We start from the raw sequence: 16,456 nt of genomic DNA on the forward strand, positions 1-16,456 counted from the left end.
GGTTCCTTCTGAGCAATGGCATTTCTAGTAAGGGGCCAAGAAATTAAAAGATAGGAAGAACCCTTTAAGCAGGCAGAGGCCCAAGGTAAATACAGAAGAAAACACCTGTAACACATTGGGTCCTATAAACACTGGGGCCAGCACAGATAGGAACCTGAGGAGCTGGGTTGGAGTTGGGAATCATGGGTTTTTATCTTTTCTCTTGACGTCTGCCCTTGAACAATCTTCATTTTTCCTATTTGTAAAATTGGAGTGCTTCCCCACACCCCACATGTCTATCATGTGTACACCGACCATGCAGGATATTGTAGAGAATCAAATGAAAATGCAAGTAAGTTGGAAAGCTTTGTGAATTGAAAAGCAGCATGACTGAAAGGAGAGTGAGAAGAAAGCATTATAAGTATCCCTGACATCTCAGCCCCTGACCTGTTTGTAATTCCATTCCCCAATAATAAAAGGGAGGATTTTCCTTTGGAAGTCTGCACTGTAAATCTTGTCCAATGCCCGTTTACTCCTCCTTCTGCTGGCCCTTCCCAAAGCTCAGTCTTTTCACAAGGAAAGGGATTCTAGGGCACAGAGACAAAGCCAGGCAGCATTGGCAGCCATGATTTGCATCATGTTGGCTGCAGAGTACAGGTTTAAATGCACTCACACAGCCTGGCTCCAAGGCCACTGCTGACACAGATATTAAAGCAGTTTTAAGAGCTCATCCCCAGCATGTGTTTATACTCACTGACTAATTCTGAGATGTTGCCTTGTTCCCTACTGTCATTTGAGAAGAGGAAGGCTATTCCTATTTTGGCCCTAGGTTCCCTGCCCACCTACTCTCCTCCCCCCAATTGCTAGTAAAAAAGGCATTTGTGCATATAGCCTTATATCTTACCAGAGGCCCTGCTTTCCCACCATTTCTCCTTCACCCTTGGCCAGTGCCATAAGCCACTCTCTTCACTCGTTATAATAGTGGGCATTCTGCTTCTCTTTCTCTGCCTGAGGGTGCACAGAGGTGTCTGTCCTCTACCTGGTGCTCTCGGTTGGCCAGCCTTTCCTCCTACTCTGCATCTCCAGACTCTTGCTTGCCATCTCTTTTTGTTTGGTTAAAGTTTTATAGCTTCTGGCTTTTCCACATCCTGCATGCCAAGTTTGGATCTTACTGTTCTTGTAATAGCTGCCCTGTGAAGAAGTTTCACCAGTGACTATTTTAAAATGTGAATGATGCCGTGTAAAAGAAAAAGGATATAAAATACTGCTATCCATGTAGTAACTTATTTACCTAACATCCTCAATCCTCAGTTTTTTAGAATCCAACTAAAAAGCAAGAAAGAAGCAAGTAATTTTCATCCTTAAGTCCTTGCACAGCACTCATTTATTTTTACTGTTACATGTTATTGTAACAATTTTAGCAATCTGGTTTCAAAACCCCCATAAAATTAAAGGCAGAGTATAAAAAAGCAGGGAGGAGCTGCCATATTAACAGCAGCTAGAGGCGAGAGGGACAGGGAGTGAGAGAGGAATGATGAGAAAGAGAAGTTAAAATGCGTATGGAGGCCATTTAACTTCGGGGCAGTGGCCGTACAGATATGCCTGTGCTTCATTAAGGTGGAATCCAATAAATGTTTTTTTAAGAAAGAAAGGAAGGGAGAGAGAAATGCATCAATGTGAGAGAGGCAGCAACTGGTTGCCTCCTGTGTGAGCCCAGACTGGAATTTGCACTGCCTAGGTATAGGCCCAGACTGGAAATTGAACCCACAACCCGTCTGTTATGGGATGATACTGCAACCAGCTGAACCACACTCACCAGCACTGAGGTTAGATAATTTTAAAGATAGTTTCAGGTTCCTCCTCTTTTTTAAAAAGATTTTATTTATTTATTTATTTTTAGAGAGGAGGGGAGGGAAGGAGAAAGAGAAGGAGAGAAACATCAGTATGTGGTTTCCTCTCATACACCCCCATTTGGGGACCTGGCCCACAACCCAAAGCATGTGCCCTGACTGAGAATCAAACTGGCGACCCTTTGGTTCACAGGCCTGTGCTCAATCCACTGAGCTGTACCAGCTGGTACCAGTTTTAGGTTCCTCTTGAAGGTCAGAAAATGTTAAGTACAGTATCTACATTATTTGCTAGTGAATGCTATATATATAAATTGATTTTCTTTTCATAGCACCTTAGGAGTTAGGTGGTGATGTTTTCATTTTATAAATTACTGAAACTTAGAGAGAGACACAGTAGTCAGTGATTGGAAGAGCTAAGCTTAGAACCCAGAAGAATCTAGCTCCAGAGAACCAAGTTTTTCTGCTGTCCTATGTTGGCTCTTTCCCTGTGACCTAAAATCCTGGTCCTTTTAAGCTTCTTATGCTAGTGGTCCTTTCCCTTCACTCCCTTTTATTCATTCTCCTACATAATAATTTAAAGATTTTAAATTTTAATTTTAGAGAGGGGAGGGGAGGGAGAAAGAGAGAAAACAATGATGCAAGAGAGACATGATTGGTTGCCTCTTGGTCATATATGCCCCACATACGCACCCCACCTGGGGACCAAACCCACAACCCATGCATGTGCTCTTAATGGGAATCACACCAATAACCCTTAGCTTTGCGGAATGATGTCCAGCCAACTGAGCCACTGTTCAGGGCTAAAATTTTCTTTTGAAGACATTCAGTGAGTATGGAGTGCTCTCCATGTGTCAGGCACAGTTTTATGTGTTTGAAATGTAGCAGAAAATGGCTCTCCTGTGGTTTGCATTCTAGTTAAGGAAAACAGATAAATGAATACTATGAAGAGAAATAAAACAGGATAAGGGAATAGGGAGGGACTGTGCTGAAAGAAGGCCTCTGTGAGAAAATAAAATCTGTGCAGAAATAGAGTAGTGAGCTATGTATACTGTTTGTCTTGGGAAATAACATTCCAGGCATAGAGTTAAGCAAAGTTCAGAGGCCCTGAAACAGGAGTGTACTTACTGTGTTGCAGGAACAAAAGGGGGTCAGTGTGACTAGGGATGAAGGGTAACAGTGGAGTATGAAGAGATCACAAGGGTAGACATGGATCCAGATCAAGTAGGGCTTTATTTTGAGTGAAATAGGAAGCCACTGCAGAGTTTTTATAGAAGAATGTTATAATCTGATGTTCATTAAAAAGTAAAAATTCCCACCCAGACTGGTGTGGTTTAGTTGGTTGGGTATCATCCCACAAAGTGGAAGGTCTCTGGTTTGATTCCCAGTCAGGCGTGTATGAGAGGCAACTGATTGGAGTTCTCTCCCTCTTTTTCTCCCCTCCCTTCTCTCTTTCTAAAAATAAGTAAATAAACCTATAAAAAAATCCCTCTGCCTGATTGCACCAGCTAGGACCTCCAGTACAATGTGGAATATAATTGAAAAGAGACACTCTGACCTTGTTCCCAATTTTAGAGAAAAATACTTCGTCTTCTCCCATTAAGTATGGTGATAGCCTACAGCATTTGGTAGATGACGTGTATCAGACTAAGTTCCCTTTCCTCCCAGTTTATTGAGAGGTTTTATTATGGATGAATGTTGGATTTTGTTGATTGTGTGGTTTTTGTCCTTTTATTCTACTAACATGGCAATACATTGACTTTTAGATAATAAACCAAGCTTGTATTCCTAGAATAAATCCGTCTTAGTCATAGTGTATAGTCCTTTTTATTTTTATGTGGTGATGGATTTAGTTTGCTAATATTTTGTTGCCGATTTTTATCTATTCATAAGGGATATTGGTCAGTAGCTTTCTCTTAATTACTAATTCAGTAACTTTTTCACTTGTTTTAGGTGTACTTAGATTTTCTGTTTCATTTTGAGTTACTTTTGATAATTTGTGTCTTTGTAGGAATTTGTCCATTTCGTCTACATTGTCTAATTTCTTGGCTTAAAGCTGTTTCCAGTATTTCCTTATAATCCTTTTAACTTCTTCTAAGGTCATTAGTCATATCCCCTTTTCATTCCTGATATTCACAATTTATACCTTCTCTCTTTTTCTCTTTTTTTTTCATAGAACCAACATTTTTTTCTATTACATTGATTTCTTACTTTAATCTTTATTATTTCCTCACTTCAACTTGCTTTGGGTTTAGTTTGCTTCTCCTTTTTCTAGTTGCTTAAGACTTAATTTATTTTTTGAAGGCACTGAGCAACCCAAATGAAACTCTTCTTTAGGTTTGATTGGCAGTTTGCTCCTGATGTAGTGGTCTCTGGAGAAGTATCGAGAGCTGCAGAGAGGACCTAACTCAGCGACACTGAAGGAGACAAGTGGTCTATAGTTACGCCCTCCCAACAAATGGGGAGGCATGCTAGGGCTAGACCCATACTGCTGGGCAGCCCGGATCCTGACTGCCTGGCAGCACCGGACAGGCCTGAGCTTTGAGTAAGAGATGGAGGCAGTGCAGCAAGATGTCAGGTGACACATGAAAAGCCAGAGCCTCTCAGGCTTCTGAGGAGATTTTGCCTGATAAAGAGCTGGAGGAGACAGCTGCCCACCTCACAGACTTCAGAGGTTTTAAGATGGCTTTGGAGGCCTTGCAGAATACCTCTGTTGCCTCTTAATGACTGAGCTACAAAGCAGAGATTTGATTCCACTAAAGAAATAAGGTTTAGTGGTTTTTGTGCTCACATTGGCAGCACATATACTAAAATTGTAGGCTGCAGTTTTCAGAGACTGGCTAATTGATTTAGTAAAGGGCTGGCGAAAACCATACAATATCATAGAAATCTAAGCCTCTGCCTGGCTAGACAACATGACTCAGAAGCTTCTTTGGTGTGTGTATACCTGACCTCTTGTGAAAAAGTCCAAGTTCAGGTTAATGTCAGAGCATTAAGAATTCACCAATGAATTCTTGGGAAGTAATGCTATCTGATGTATACAGCCTCAAAGTAGAAGAAATGAATTTTTAAAGTACACATTTTGTGAATTTGCCAGTTTTTTAAAAAATTTAAATAGTATCATATAGTAAAAGTAGTATTGAAAATAATTTTGTGAAACAAAGGCCACTTGGAATATTTGAAAGAAAAATAAACAAGGCTTAAATGCAGATCTTATAGGGAATGTTGAGGTGTCAAGAACTCTGATCATTGCCTAAGCTTACTAGGTACTTATTTGTGGCCTTTAGTTTCCTTGCCTTTAGTTTCCTTATCTATAAACAAGGAACAGTTTCTACCCAGTCTACTGGTAGACTAATAAATGCTATACAAAACTGGTAGTTACTGTACAAATGTAAGGGACTATTAATGTCAGCCACTATCGTGATAGGGACTTGTACAGAGTCTGAAATGGTGTAGGAGTAATAGCAGTGCCTCACCATCCTTCAAGGTGTGGGGATGAATGTCTGCCCAAAGGGGATCTTGTAGCTTAGTAAGGCAGGTTCGTTGTCTGCTAGTGTAGTCATTTGATGGCCTCAGGAGAATTCTGTTGAGAAAAATCTGAGGGAGACTGACAGAGGAACTCGTATAAGAAGCAGCTATCCCCACCCAGGAATTTTGCCCACATTTTATTACTTTGGTTTCAGAAGCGGCTGGCTTTCTTGAGGGTTTCTGTCGTAGAAAAAAATAAGGCCTAGCTCACTTGTGGGGAAGGAATAATATGCAAAGGGCTCTGGGCTCCCTTGGGCCCTGTATCTTCCTTCCTGCCCCAGTTTCATGGAAACTAAAGAGGATCTCTCTGTGCTGGTGGAGCAGCAGGCCAGACAGAAGAGGGCCTAACAGATCCTGTATGTCAGATTAGTCAGAGGGCAGTCTGAGGATGTTGGCTGTGGCAGAGAAGCAGGGTCCCGAGCCTAAAATTAAGGCCAAGAGACAAAAAAAAAAAAAAAATCCAAGCTAGGAAACTGGGAAATCATAGATCAGGAAGGAAAGGTCCATCAGCAGCTGTGGTGCTAGAACCTGAGAAGAGTAGGATATGAGTAAAGTGGACTTCTGATTCTCTGATGGGGCAAATTCAGAAAAGCAAAACAGAATTATCCTATAGAATACCATGTTAACACAAAAGCAGAAATTGCTTCTTTTGAATTATCTGTCATTTTGTATTATCTAAATCTTCGCTCTCTTCCCCTACCCTCATTCTCCTCTCCGTTTCCCCAATTAGCATAATCAAACAAGAGTTAATGTAGTAAGTGCCTAGGTAAAGAGATAAAAGTTACTTTTAGTTTAACTGATCTTTGAGAAGATTAATTAACTGTCCTTCCCACTATTGTATATAGTCTTAAAACTTTTAGGCCATATGACACTAGAGGGAGAGAGGAGGCTTTAAAGCTAAAGGTTTGAATCCTTAGCTTATATGGTTATTGTGGTTATTGTGCCTATGTGGTTATGCTAATGGGAGATGATGAAAAAATGCCTTGCTTGGGTTGGTGTTCAACCACTGGTAATTGAAGTAAGTAAGTTCTGGTACCATATGTTCATTGTCAGGTCGTAGTAGAAGGTGAGTATTGTGACTCAGGCTCTTAACCCTGTTCTAACTCAACTTTGGGAAAGTGTTTAATATCTCTGGGCCACAGTTTCCTCAGCTCTAAAAAGAGGTAATGAGGTAGAAAGTTGTTCTGTAATTGCTGATGTCCCTTCCAGTTCTGTGCCTTCAAAGGCACATAGGTTCGTGGTTCAAGGCATCAAAGAGTCAAAAGGAAAAACAAAATAGGAGGGGGACAAAGGAGAAGACTTAGCCTCGGCCCTGCTGATGCTGCACCAGGGGCAGTTACAAAGAAAGAGCCGTTATCTACAAAGAAAGTGTTGGAGGTGTTTGGGAGTCTACTGCAGGAGCAGTGACTTGCCTGTCACCCAGCATTTGGAAGAGAAATATCAAAGAGAAAATCAGAAGAGCCTAGAAGTTTGGAGACTGTGTAGATAGCAGATGTGGGAGATATCATGAGGCCCAGTTGTGCTCCATTACCTACTTCCTGTGTGTTCCCAGTCAAGTTATTCTTTCTCCAGCCTCCATATCTCTATCTATAAAACGAATAAGTCAGGTGATATATTCTCCAAGGGACTCTTCAGGGCTTTCTAAAATTTCATTGTCTGTTCTTTCCTGGCTCTCAAGCTGTGTTTGTATCCCAGCCTTTGCTCTTGGTGTTGAGGGTATCATTTATATGAGAAGGCTTCTTAACCAGCCAGGCTTCACCTAGCCCTAAAGTATTTAGAATGCTCTTGAAAGCACAATTTCAGGCCACTGAGAATCATAAATTTTTAGATTGAGGAATGCCTTGGTCCACCTGGTTCAGTCCCCTTATTTGACACTGAGAGATAATGCAGCAGAGTGGAAAGACTATACAGGCTTTGACAGCAGACCTTGAATTTAAATTCCTGCCAGTACTAACTTAATCTCTCTGTGCTATAGTATCATTATCTGAAAATTAGGATAGTGATAATAGAGGAGGCACATAGAGAATTATTATTTGGAGGAAGGGGAAAAAAAAACCAGGCCAGAGAGGTGAAGATACCCACTCAAGGTTGAGTTCACACCAGAACCTAGATTTTTTTGTGTCTAAGTTGAAGATTTTCTTCTCCTCTAAGGCCAAGGTCACTTGTACCCATATGAATGTACTAGAAAAGATTGGAACTGAAAGCATGTCAGCTTTCTTAACATCTCTGCCAACAGCCTTCTCAATTCCCCTGTGGCGTGTGTCAATAACACAGACCGTACTTGTTTTAGAAACAAGCGCTCCATAGGCACTCCTGTTTGATTTGCTTTGGCTGGAACAGGATCCAGATGCTCTTAGAATAGCACAACAGACTCTCCAAATCAGCCCATTCCCATTCTGAGCCTCTCGTAGCTCTGATCTGCTACCGCCTGGGGTTTGTCCCCACATTCTCCCTACCTGTCATGTGAGTCACATTCAGTAGTCTTTTGCTATTTGCCCTTTGTTCTTGATGGAAGTAACATTTATTGAATGCGTACCTACTATGTGTCGGGTATCATGATAGATACTTTAAATCAATTATCTCTCTTAATTTTTATAACTCATTAAGCTTATTTAATAACTTCCGAGGAAAAGCTGAGGCTCACTGAAATAAATGAATTTGCCTGAGGTCATAAATCTAGGATTTTTTTTAAGGTTATTTATTTATTTACTTACTTGTTTATTTATTTTTAGAGAGGGAAAGGAAGGGAGAAGGGGGAAGAGAAACTTTGATGTGCGAGAGAAACGTTGATCAGTTGCCTCTCGCACGCCCCTGGACTGGGGGCCCAGCCTGTAACCAGGCATGTGCTCTGATGGTGAATTGAATCAGCAACCATTCAGTTCATAGGCTGGTGCCCAATCCACTGAACCACACCTGCCAGAACCATTTGTTTAGTATTGAAAGACCTAAGGTTTGAATTCAGGTCCTTCTGACTCCCTAGTCCCCATGTACTTAGTACAGTAAGCTCTTTCCTGAGTACCAAACTGCCTCTCTGGCCTCAGGTCTTCCAGGAGGGTGGAGTGTTAGTGCCAGGAAGGGGCATTCAGTGGTTTTAGTATAAATGGGAATTTCTTTTATGCCTTTGGTACATTTTTCTCATGAGTTTCTGCTCTACCCTGCCTTAAACCATTCCCCAGGACTCAGTTTTATGTATATGGCCTAGAGATTCAAGCACTAAGGGAGAAGCTACTGAGTCCCTAGTGAAAAGAGTACTTGTTGTTTTCAAAGTTGAGTAAGAGAAATAAGACCCTGCTTGTGTTCACCTCTGACGTACAAGGAAGGAAAGAGTGAGGGTCTGTGCATTTCAAGGTTGGTGAGCATCCTTCAGCTACCTGGCAGGGGAGGAGAGATACATAAAAGATTTAGGAATAAGATTGTTCAAATAGGTCCTCAAATCTGTACTCACTTTTCAGTTTACAAGGTACTTGCAGAGATGTTACTGTGAGGAAACTGAAAGCACCTTCCTTTATGTGATAGAGCCAGGGGCTGAGAGTCCAAATCCTTAGTTTTGATAAGGCCACTGAGCCTAAACCCTCTCCGAGAGGCTTCTATACTTGGCATGGGTCTACCCAGCCTCAGTCTCTGCCCTTTTCCGAGCTCTCCTCTGCCCACCTGTCCTCTTCCTTCTTCACCCATTCCTATACGACTGCTACGGCCTTCTTAATGAGACCCTCTTCTAATGTATTTTTAGGCATAGAGTGTGAGGAGATATTTTTGGCTCTGCATTTTTTTCAGGATCATTTTACCTTACATGATGGAATTTTAGTATTTCAGAGTGGGAAGGGACCTTAACGAATGTCATTAAGTTTATAGAGGAACCCTTTATTTAAAACATAATTCAGCATCTACAACAGAGCTACTTGGTTTGAAGTGTGTGTGGGGGGCGGGGGGCGGGCAGAGCCCAACAGTTCAGCCTCCCCCTTTCCCTCACCAAAGATAGCCCCTGAGGCACCTGCCCTAAACTCACAGGGTTTCCAGGACCCTGACCAACTGACCTAGACTGATTTTCCCAATTTGTAATTGTGAAACTGGGACCCAGCAAGGGCAGTAAATAATATGCCTAAGGTTGAACAGTGAATTAGTGGTAGATCTCCTGACTCTCAGTTTGGTGCCCTGTCTACTACACCAAGCATTATGTCATTATGTCATTTCGTAAGTGACCACCTGTTCAACATCCTATGCCTGGATGTCAGCTTTTCTTGCCTCCTGGTTCCTGTGAAGTAGGCAGGCCTATGGATGTGCATACTGTGTCAGGGCATAATTCTTATATGTATGGTGAGCATGTTTCAAGGTTTTTAAAACTGATTAATGTGGAAACTAGCAGAAAGAAAATAGCTGAGAAACTAGATTTGTGTTGTTAGTGGGAAAAGGATTGCTGAAATTAGATTGCTAAATTAGACCCAAAATTGATTAATGTCCTAATGAAAATGTAACCTTTGGCGTTATCCTCTCCGCTTAAAAAAAGTTCACCTTCTCAGTTTTCTACAAATTAACCTCTAACTTTACAGAGTTTTTAGCCACTGTAAAGCCCCCCAGGGTGGGCTTTTAACCACTTGTGAACAGTTAAGTCAGACAAACTTAAGTACTCAAGAAGAATCAGATGACTCTCAGAGGCCTATTAAAAATGTTCTAATGTGACTTTTAAAAGTTACACATTATTTTTTGCTTACTTCTAAGTTTTGGATAATTTTCTTTAACATACCACTACTGAAAATGATCAGAGCCTCATGTTAACATGAGCTAGAGCTGACCAAGCCCAGGAAAGTACTTTCATACTCAGTTGTACAGACCCAACGAGATTTTGAGCTGTCCTGCAGCTCTGCTTGCTGGACTGAAGCTTGGCTTTTGTTAATCCTAGACTTGCTTCTTTCCTGGTCAGGGATGCTTTTTCCCTGCCACTGGTTATCCCCAAGGGTCATCTTGGATGCAAGGAGGTTATAGAGTAATGTGTGGCGGAAGTCTGTTTTGAGTGCAGAGTTCTGTTCAGGTAAGGTAGGTAACAGCTTTTTCTTTTTTTATTTTAATTTAAATTTTTATTTTTAGAGAGGAGGGAAGAGACGGAGAAAGATAGGAGAGAAACATTGATGTGAGAGAGAAACATCAATTAGCTACCTTCCTTCCGTACATGCCCCAACTGGGAACTGAACCTGCAACCCAGGCATGTGCCCTGACCAGGAATTGAACCAATGACCTTTACGTTTGCAGGACAACACCCAACCAGCTGAGTCACACTGTTTGGGCGGTAACTGCTTTTTCATTATGTAGTTTTTATCTGTAAACACATTTTGTTCATCTCTCATTTCTTCCCCTATTACCCAAGGTCAGATCTTATCTCTCACTCAATTTTAATTGTCAACTAATTAATTCATCTTTCCACTTCTAGTCTTTGTCACCGAAATATAAGGGCCTTGTTCCTCTCTCTGTAGGTTTTAAGATCTTACTCCTATTGCTTCCCTGCTCTTAAAACTTCTAGAATAGCCCTGGCTGGTATGGCTCAGCGGATTGAGTGCTGGCCTGTGAAACAAAGGGTTGCCAGTTTGATTCCCAGTCAGGGCACATGCCTGGGTTGTGGGCCAGGTCCCCAGTAGGGGTCACAGGAGAGGTAACCACGCACTGATGTTTCTTTCCCTCTCTCCCTCTCTTCCCCTCTATCTTTAAAAAAAAAAAAAAACAACAACTTCTAGAATATATCCAATCTCCTTAGCGTGGCATTCAAGGCTCTGTGAAGACTGTTTAAGACTGTTTTTCCACATTCTTTCCAGGCTCTTCTCCCACCTCCTCTTTCTCAGGTGGTTGGTTCCATAGGAATTCATACTAGTGAGTAGAAGTATTAGGGAAACAACTGTTGGACAATATGAAGGAAGCACTAAACTACCTGGTTAAATCTGCCAATGAAGGTTAGGAAGCATTCTTACTCAATCGAAAAACATTCCAGTTTGATAAACACTGGTGCCAGGCGCCAGGGATAAAATCCTTAGGAATAAGGAGAATGCAAACATATGTTCAGCCTTTAAAGCCATAGTTGATCAGGGAAGATAGGCAGGTAAAGTAAGTACACTACAGTGATGATCACTATAATAGAAATGTGGATTGCTTTGGGAACATGGAGAAGAAGTGGCCCTAGCTGAGAGATCAGGGAAGGAATCACAGAAGAGGTGATATTTGAGTTTGACTGGAAAGATGGAACATTGGCAATGTGAAAGATGGGGTTACTTATTTGGTAATTATGAAAGGAAATCTGTAGCTTCCAAGCAAAGAGATCACTAAGGACAAAGGCACAGAAGCTTGCATGTGTGTTTTAGAGCAGGGTAAACGGTTCATTGTAGCTATTAAACAGTAGCAGTGTAGGATTTCAGGAACGGGGTTATGGTTAGGGTTAAAGTTATCAAAGTAAGTTAGGGCTAATCTCTTAGGCATAATATTCCAGGCTAAGGCAACATTGTATGTTGTGTTTCACACATTGTGTGATGATTCTTGAATTAAGTGATACATATTTGTCTGCTTGTGCCCATGTGTAGCTGTGTGTTAGGATGTAAGTGTTATATTTGGAGATTACTTTTGAAGATCCATTGAAGCAAATCAGATACCAAAAATTGGAGCCAAAAGGGCAGGTTAGACCTATGCTTACCTGGATTTGAACTTCTGAGAGATTTACCAGTTCCACAAGCCCCCCAATCATAGCATGCCAGAATTGGAAGATACCTTAGGGACCAGTAGTTCATCTATCCATTCATTCAACAAATGCCTAATACTACTTATAGAGCTGAGCTGCCTTACTGTAGTGAACAAAACAGACTGCCTTCATGGAAATTGTTTTAGTGGAGGAGACAGAAAATGATGAAATCAGTTATGTATTATGAAGAAAGATAAGTGAGGATAAAGGGTTAAAAAGTTACCAGGGACTGACCTTTCTGACCTTTCTAATATTCCTTTCTGGAATATTATTTCCGGCTGAGAGAAGAGCAGGTGAAGAGGCCCTCAGGCAAGCATGGTGGGGGGGGGGGGGGCAGAAACTGAAGGCAAGACAATGTGACCGGAGTAGTACCCTGAGGGGAAAGAAGCAAGATAAGCTTGGAGAGGGGACAGCTGATGCCAGAATATACAGGGTCCTGAGGTACATTTGGCCAGTGAGAAAATGAGGCTGATGAATAGCCAGGGCTACACAGCAAATTAGTAAGTAGCAAGGCCAGGACTGGTACTGTCCTGCTTCAGCCTCTCTTCTTTTTTTGCTTCCCTGATGTCTTCTGACTTTTACCCAAGATTAACTTTAATCCCCTGTAATTTCTCATTCTCCTCTTCCTCTCTCAGCTCCCTTTCCCTTCCCCTGTGCCCAGGGCTTTTGTCGCACCATTGTTCTGTTTTTTGATATTTTTTTTCTCAGGCTGCTTTGCTTTAATCACAGCATTAGCATTTCCCACACTTACATTTGCATATATAACCTGTTAATAGAGTGGTTTCTGGAAAGTCAAAACTACAGAGGTCCTCAGATGTCTTTTAGTTCAATCCCTGACATTAGAAATCCTGAGAGGACAAGTGACTTGTCCTAGGCCACTTATCTAATTAGTAGTAGAATTTGATTTTCTTTGCCTCCCGGTCTCTTGCTCTTCATTTTCTGGCTACCTCTGTCTTCAGTGTCCAGCCAAAGGGCGTCAGGTTGTGATACATGTAACTAAGCTAGCATTCAGTGGCCCTCTGCCACCTACCTTTACTTTAGCTTTTTATCTGGTCTTTGTCATGTGAATTTACTGTTTTATTCTGGCCAGTGTTTTTTGAACTACCCTTTGCAAAGAGAATATGTTGCAATATTCCTCACCAACCTCCAGTCTATATCCAGGATTGTCTTTGAACCCCAGCCCCACTCTTATCTCCAGAAAAACAATATAGAAAGGATTTGAATTCCACTTTTGGCACATAGTAGGACAAGATAATCTTGGACAAGTTTCTTGACCTGAGAGCAATTTTCTCATCTGTAAAATGGAATGTTAATGCTTGCATAATAGGTCATTGGAAACATTATTTAAGGTATTACATGTATATACTTCAAGCATTCTGAATAGAGACACTCTTCCTTAAAGGCCCATCCTGAATGCCTTTCCCCTAATTATCTAATAGCTAACACTTCTTGGGTGGGTTTCTATATGTTAGACACTGTGTCAAGTGTTTTTTAGAAGTGCCTGTGCCTGGTGTGACTCAGTTGATTGAGTGTTGTCCCATAAAATGAAAGGTTGCTGGTTCAATTCCTGGTCAAGGCACATTCCTGGGTTGCAGGCTTGGTCCGCAGTCAGGGGCACCTATGAGAGGCAACCGATTGATGTTTCTCTCCCTGTCTTTCTCTTTTCTCTAAAAATATAAATAAATAAAACCTTTTCTTAAAGTATTTAGTACTGTATGTGGGCCTACAGTTATCTCAAAATAAAGAGTTACATAGGTAGATGCAAGGTTAGGATTCAGTGTATACCTGTGTCCCAGTTGTTGCTATTTTCTAGCTGCGTAAACTTGGATAAGCCTCTTGACCTCACCATAGCCCTAAATTTTTATTCCAGAACCCCTTGGAAACTTGACTTGCTTACCTGTTTATGGGGGGAAATGTTTCTAGTTGGATGACAAAGCAGCAGCAACTGGGCTGGCCCTCAGTGACTTGGAAAGGACCCAGACAGAGAACTAGGTGCCTGGAAGCCATTAGATCAAAAACTGGCAACTAATTACAAATCATATAAATCAAAAGATTTCTGAGGTAGAGCTTGGAGGTTGTGTCTGCTCAGATTATGTTCTGGGGAATAAGGGGGATTACAAAATCCATTGAATGGGACCACCAGCAGTGCTTAGCCACCCTTTCTTGTGCTTGGGCAAAAAAGAAAAACAGTGTGCTGGCGGCAAGTGTCCAACATAGCTGTGGCTACCCATAGGCTATCTGTGCTATTCAGGACCACAGCTTCTGGCCTTGTATCAGCTCCTGGAAAAGGCTGCTATGGTTTGATAATAAGAGCCCCGTCTCTGGAATTACACAGATGTGAATTCAGTCCCTGCTTGCCAATTACTAATTGTGTTCCTTAGGCTAATTCTTATTTTACCTCTCAGAGCCTTCATTTCCCTGTCCACAAAATAGTGCTGTTGATACTTACTTTGGGGTTGTTGTGAGATTTCAAAATAGCTTAGGTAAATAGGTGTCATACCTGATACTTAGCTGGGTGAATGGAATATCTCATTGAAGACAAGTATCTTCAGGAGGTAGCATTAGTCTGGGCTGCTCTGATTCTCTGACCACCCCACCCCCTCCAAATGTCCTGGATTCCTCCTTTTCTTCCCCAAGTTCAGGCCCCAGAAATGTTGTGCAAGGAGCCTCCCATGCCAGTCTCTGTCTGACCAGGTGAAATATCTGAGTCGGCAGGATTGTTACATACCAGATATACAGGGCCAAGCAGGTAGCTCAGGCAGCAGCTGATGAACAAAAGGTTTCTCTCTGTTCCCAATAAATTGGTCCTTGGGGATCCTAGCTTTGAAATTCTAATTGACACAGGAAGGAAAAGATTCATTAGGCTCTGGACTCATTAAAATGCTCTGCTGCTCACCTACGATTTCTTCTTGGTACTTCATCAGGAGGAATTAAGTAAACCAATAGGCTGAGAGGCTGCTGACAGCAGAGTCCGAAGTGCCTGATGCTGCTCGTGGAGTTTGGCTGTTGGGTTTCCCATATGTGGAACACACAGCTGGCTTCAGGAGTTCCTCACCCATATGACTTACCATGAGTCCAAGTCCCGTATACTATCAGTGCTGAAAGGACCTTTTGAGGTCATTCATAGGTGATAACTCATTTATAGATAGTCCAAACAACTGGGACTTGCCCAGGGTCACCGGGCACAGCAGTGGGGGTGCTGGTATTAGAGTCAGGCCTCCTGACTTTGAGGCCAGGAATATTTTCCCTTGCATCACCCTTGGATTTCTAGACCCAGTATATTATTCAGCCTTCAGTAGATACTTTTGATACATTCTGAGTGCCAGGATTCTGTGACAAATAAAACAGATATGGGGGAGCCCCAGTATTATGGGAGATCAGAAAGGCCTGAGGGGTAAATAGGAATTATTAGCTTGGCAAAGGGGCTGATGAGCAGTGTTCAAGGCTGAGGGATCAGCACCTACAAAGATGCAGAGACTCCATAGGAATGAAAAGTTGAGTCTTACTGAAGTGGAGGAATTGTGGATGAGATGAGAGGTTAAGACAAGTCAAATCTATGCGGTCTGACCCACGTTCTCTGGATATAATAACCCTGGGCTGGCATTAAAATTTCTGGGTTCTAGATGTGTTTGTGCTACCAATATGTTAGTCATCATTTAACATCTTTTAGGTATGCCATGCTGGGTGCTGGAGTACAGAAATGCGTAAGATATATGCAGTCTCCTCCCTTCAGAGATCTGTCAGTTTAATGAGGCAAACAAACTAATAAACAACTCCTATAATAAATCAAAGGGATAATTACCTCTGCTGGAGGAAGTCAAGAGTTGAGCTGTACATTACTTTTAGTATTTTCTCTGGGCTTTGATGATCCCACCTGTCAAATGGTGATAACTACTGTTCTGTATAATTCATGAGCTGATGGGATGAGAACTCTGTAATGACTGGTATTTTGTGAGGCCTTTTGTGGGTTACAAAATACTTTTCCAAAATCAACTAATGAATTTTATCTGTAATCATAAGATTTAGGAAATTTCCCAGTTTACAGATGAGGAAACAGAGTCAGGGAGGTTGAGGCTTATTCACAGTTTTCCAGCTTTTGATTAACAAGTTAGGATTGTAAATCCAAATCCTGTGCTCTCTTGCAGTACAGTGGTTTCAAACAAACTTTGAAAAGGTAACAGATAGCAACCTCTTTTTCCCCTACTTGAATGAACATATTTCTTTCTGCCTACATTAGAAATGCAAAGAACATATCCAGTGTGAAAAAAAGGAGACCTGGTTGGCTACGGGGAAAGAAAGGGAGCTTATTTTAAGTCTCCCCCAGACTGGGCTCCGAACTTGTGAGACCATGTGTCCCCATGCTCCATTAGCTCTTGCTATTCTATCTCAT

The 16,456-nt window shown here is 41.7% G+C and overlaps 1 protein-coding gene across 3 annotated transcripts in view; it reads left to right on the forward strand.

Annotated features, from left to right (window-relative positions):
* RALY (RALY heterogeneous nuclear ribonucleoprotein) overlaps positions 1-16,456 on the forward strand; it is a 91,156-nt gene that overhangs the window by 45,623 nt on the left and 29,077 nt on the right. The gene's annotated exons all lie outside the window — the stretch shown is intronic.

Source organism: Sturnira hondurensis, unplaced genomic scaffold (genome assembly GCF_014824575.4).
Source record: "Sturnira hondurensis isolate 20B ecotype Veracruz unplaced genomic scaffold, ASM1482457v3 Scaffold0004136, whole genome shotgun sequence".
NCBI lineage: Eukaryota > Metazoa > Chordata > Mammalia > Chiroptera > Phyllostomidae > Sturnira > Sturnira hondurensis.